General features: G+C 37.7%; 1 pseudogene; it reads right to left on the reverse strand.

The window, feature by feature from the left end:
• Nucleotides 1-3,044: 3,044 nt before the first annotated feature.
• On the reverse strand, nt 3,045-4,056 carry LOC101354156 (olfactory receptor 4K14-like; annotated as a pseudogene).
• Nucleotides 4,057-5,193: the final 1,137 nt, after the last annotated feature.

Below are 5,193 nucleotides of genomic sequence, written 5' to 3' on the forward strand. Positions count from 1 at the left end.
AAAAGCCAGAAATAGACACGCCATATAATCCAGCAATCCCACTCCTAGGTATATGTCCTAGGGAAATAAGAGCCATGCCATGAATAGACATATGCACACTCATGTTCATTGCAGCATTATTCACAATAGGAAAAAAGATAGAAACAACCTAAGCGTCCATCAACGAATGGATGTGGTACATACACGCAATGGAATACTATGCAATAATAAACAATAATGATGAATCTGCGAAACAGTTCACAATATGGATGAATCTGGAGGACATTATGCTGAGTGAAGTAAATCAATCAAAAAAGGACAAATATTGTATGAGACCACTGTTATAAAAAGTCAAGAAAAGGTTTACACACAGAAAAGAACATTCTATGATGGTTACCAGGGATGGGGTGGGGTGGGAAGGAGATCACTAACTAGATAGTAGACATGTGTTAATTCTGGTGAAGGAAAAGATAATACACAATATAGAGGAAGTCAGCAGAGCTTGATGAAGGCAAAGGAAAACACTGAGAGGTACACAAGAATAAAGGGCAACTACAGTATATACTATAACATGCACAATCCTGCAACAACAGTAATAACAAAGAATAATTTACAAGTGGATACATAGGTAGATAACCAAACCCACTGCCACTGAGTCAATTCCGGCTTATAGCGACCTTATTAGACAGAGTAGAACTGTTGTGTGTAAGTTTGTACTGGAGTACATCCATGTGCATATGTAGGTATGGTTGTGTATATTTCTACATATGTATTTGTATGTGCTACATGTACATTCATATACATAATGGAGCACATATGGGCAGAATTATGGAAACTTCTTTGACATAACAAGACACCTTGTGGGACTGAGTTACTGGGCTTGAGGGCTAAGGGCTGTAGTCTCCAGGGACATCCAAGTCAATTGGCATAACAGTTCATAAGGGTAATGTTCTACATCCTGCTTTGGTAAGTAGTGTTTGGGGTCTTAAAAGCTTGTGAGTGGCCATCTAAGATAAAGCTATTGGTCTCCTCCCATCTGGAGCAAAGGAGAGTGAAGAAAACCAAAGACTCAAGGAAGCAATTAGTACAAAGGACTAAAGGCCCACATGAACCACAGCTTCCTCCATCCAGAGAGCAGAAGAACTAAATAGTGTCCGGCTACCACTACAGGCCACTCTGACTAGGAACACAGTCGTAGGTCTCAGTTAGAGTGGGAGAAAAATGTAGAACAAAATTCAAATTCATAAAAAAGACCAGACTTACTGGTCTGATAGACTGGTGGATCCCCTGAGACTATAGCCCTAAGTCACCCTTCTAACTTGGAACTGAAACCACTCCCAGAGGTCACCTTTCAACCAAATAATAGGCAGGCCTATAAAATAAACAATAACACCCGTAAGGAATGCACTCCTTAGAACAATCAACTATACGAGAACAAGTGCGCAACATTTGCCAAAAAGCAAAAATTGAGAAGGTAGAAAGGGGCAGGGAAATCGGATGAATGGAAATTGGGAATCCAGGGTGGAAATGGGGGAGAGTGCTGACACATTGCTGAGATTGCAACCATTGTTACAAAACAATTTGTGTATGAATTATTAAATGGTGAACTAATTTGCTGTGTAAACTTTCGCCCAAAACACAATAAAATGTTCAAAAAAAGAATTATTAGAAGGTCCATTCAGTTACTCAAGTAACTGAGTCATCAACGAATCCTCTGCTTTGATGCTTCAAAGTCAACCTACAATAAAATTGTTTGAGTTCTCTGACAATTAGTTTGGTCAGTACCAAAGTTAACTTTTGCTTGTTAGTCTTTTTGGGGTCCAGAAATATTTACAACTCACCATAATATGTGAATCCATGGAATCAAATGCACTCTTCTTATTATCAAGGAACAGAATCAACTTAGTAAAGAGATGTAGTATTTATTTAAAATCTATTTTGGGTGCAAATTTATTAATTTAACAATCTAATACACATTAATTGGTAACAATAAAATTTCTGTTTACGTCATACAATATTTAAGCATAGAATATGGATTTTCTCACATGTAATATAATTTCTGTAATCAAATATAGCTGGCATGCATTCATTTTTGAAATAGAAAAATTAAGCATGATATATATTCACAAGGAAAAGTGTACTTTTTAAATCAATAAAATGTTGAAATTGTGTTTTTTTTTTTTTTTTTTCTTTTCCTCTTCTCAAACCTCCAACATCAGGCCGAAGATTTACAGGGCATTCTTTAATCCCAGGCTAGCTTCCCTTGCTGGTTGAGCTCTGATTAGGAAATTAAAATTCATTTTTATATAACTAAAACAAAATCAACTATTAAGCTAAATCTGGTTAAAAAAAGGAAGAAAATTGCAAAATATATTCCAAAGTGTGCGTGTGAGGTAGTGTGTGTGTGTGTGTATTGTTGTTGTGCCATCCAGTGGATTCCAACTCATAACAACCCTCTATGACAGAGTACAACTGCCCCATAGGGTTTCTGAGTCTGTAGTCTTTACGGAAGCAGATCACCATGTCTTTTCTCTTTTGGAGCACTGGTGGGTTTGAATTGAGTACTTAACCATTGTGCCCTCGGGGCTCTCTCTCTCTCTCTCTATGCATATAGGAGCCCCTGTGTGGTGAAAATGGTTAATATGCTCAGCTGCTAATCAAAATTTAGAGGTTCAGTTCTACCCAAAGGCACATTGGAAGAAAGGCCAGGCTATCTATTTCCAAAAAATCAGCCTTTGAAAGCCCTATGGAGTATGGATCTACTCTGACACATGAGGTCTCAACGAGTTGGAATCAACTTGACAGCACCCAGATTTTTTAATATACACATATGTACATGTATGTATGTATGTTTCTATATACACACACATGCACATATATATACACATTTATATACATATATACATATATAATTTTGTTGACATCAACAACTGTTTATAATAAAATATATCACAAATTATATCAATATAATGTAAGAATTAAATCATTGAATACAATCATATTAAAAAAAAAACCAATATTCTCCTGAATGAGTAAGAATGTGTAACTCTATGGAAAGCTGGAATTCAATGAAAAGTCACATGTCTTTTCTGCAGTTTCTTCATAGCTGCTTTCATCTCTTCATTTCTCAGTGTGTAGATAAGTGGGTTCAAGAGTGGAGTAAAAATGATGTAAAACACAGGAGCTTATCCACAGAGAAGCTACTGAAAGGCTACAGATAAATAAAAATGCAGGGTACAAAAAAGATCGTGACAACCATAATGTATTCAGAGCAAGTAGACAGTGCTTTGGATACCCCTCCAGCTGCACACTGTCAGACAGTGATGAGTATAATGGTGTAGGAAATCATGAGGGGCAGAAAACAGCCCATGGAAAGCAAACCACTGTCTGAGATCATAAGTATGCCCAAGACATAAGAGTCCATGCAGGCAAGCTTGATCACCAGAGGGAGGTCACAGAAGAAGCTGACTGCCTCATTGAGGCCACAGTAAGTTAAATTCACAGTAAAGGCTACCTGACTGATGGAGTACACAAATCCAATGGCCCATGAAACCAACACTAGTCCAATGCAAGTCTGCCGGCTCATCATGGTCATGTAATGCAAAGGTTTGCATATGGCCACATACCTGTCATAGGCTATGGAAACTAGAAACACCATCTCAGCACCACCAATAAAGTGCAAGAAGAAGATCTGAGCCATACATCCCCCAAAGGAGATGAGCTTTCCATCACTAAGAAAGTCCCCGATCATCTTGGGGATGGCAAATGAGGCCAGCCACATGTCTAGAAAAGATAGGTTCCCCAGCAGGAAGTACATGGGGGAAGAGTGCAAGTGGGGCTTAGAAATGACAGTAACCACAATAAAGAGGTTACCTAGTACAATGGCCACATACAGCCCAGAGAAGAATATAAAGAAAAAAATTTGGAGATGTCATGAAGCGCAGAGTCCATGCAACACAAATTCTGACACCAAGGAATAATTTTGTAAGCCCATTGTTTCAGGTCTCAGATCTGGTTTTGGACCTATAATAAAGAAAAGAGATATAAGTGAAAATGCCTGCTAACTACAAGGCACATAGAGAGTGATCAACTAAGTATTATCTGAATGTACTCTTAATTTCTAAGAGACTCAAATTATACGCTGTATAGAAGACTATAAACAAGTCTGTATCCACGCGTATATTTGCCTTTTTCAGACTTCACTGTTTCCTTAGGGGTATTTGGACTTCTGTGAGACTCCAGCATAGGGAAGAGTTGTAGGAACATTTTTTTTTCCTCCTGTCTATGACCACTCTCCATGGGGAAAGGTGGAATCAATCAAGTGCAGAGTGTGAACTAAAAATCATAGAAGTTTGAGAATGTGAAGATTTTCTGAGAGGTATGTTCTCCCCATCTGTGTCAATATCATTGCCATTGGCTAATTGCTTTTAAGCATCAGACTTAGGAATTGAAATTAAAGCTTTAAAAAAAAGTCTTCATGTAAAACAAAGAAGTTTGCATATAGATATTAAGGCTTTCTCCCTGTTATTCCTCTCCATTTACCCACACAAAGACAAAACAAATCGACAGGCATTTTGGTAGATGGCTCTGTCTACGTATCTGAACACCAGTCGACATATGTCTCTCTCCTGAAGCCAACAGATGTAGTAAATGTCTTTCCCTGTTGACAAAATTTAAAGGCTGAAATACTCCTTTAAGCTAAAAAGCATGTTCTGAATATAAAACCATTTGGGGTGATGCGTAAATGCAGGATCTCTTTCAGATCATGGGTCCAAGTCATGTCTGTTGTTTAATAACTGTATGGGAGTGTCATTATTATGTTATATGTGAATTATACAGTGGCATTTGTCATATTCTCCCATAATGTCTTTGAGGAAAATTTAACCTAAATAATAGTACAGCTAGATAAAGTTTTAATCTAAAGAGTTAATCGAGGCCATAAACAAGGACAGCCTCTAACTGTAGACCACAGGACCCCTCCCTCAACCTAGCTCTGTTCAAAAATACTCATCAACAACTGGGTAAAGACATGATTAGCAAATTTACAAATGACACAGATTTGACAGAATTCACTTACAGAATATTTTAAAGATTGGAAATATGGGCTGCAATCTGCAAATCCCGTATATAAAGAGAGGGAGGGAAGAAGAGAGAGAAAGATGAGTGTAGACTGATACCAGTCTCACAAGGACATAGAGTAGAATATTATTAATA

This window comes from Trichechus manatus, unplaced genomic scaffold (genome assembly GCF_000243295.1).
Source record: "Trichechus manatus latirostris isolate Lorelei unplaced genomic scaffold, TriManLat1.0 scaffold00364, whole genome shotgun sequence".
In the NCBI taxonomy this organism is placed as follows: Eukaryota; Metazoa; Chordata; class Mammalia; order Sirenia; family Trichechidae; genus Trichechus; species Trichechus manatus.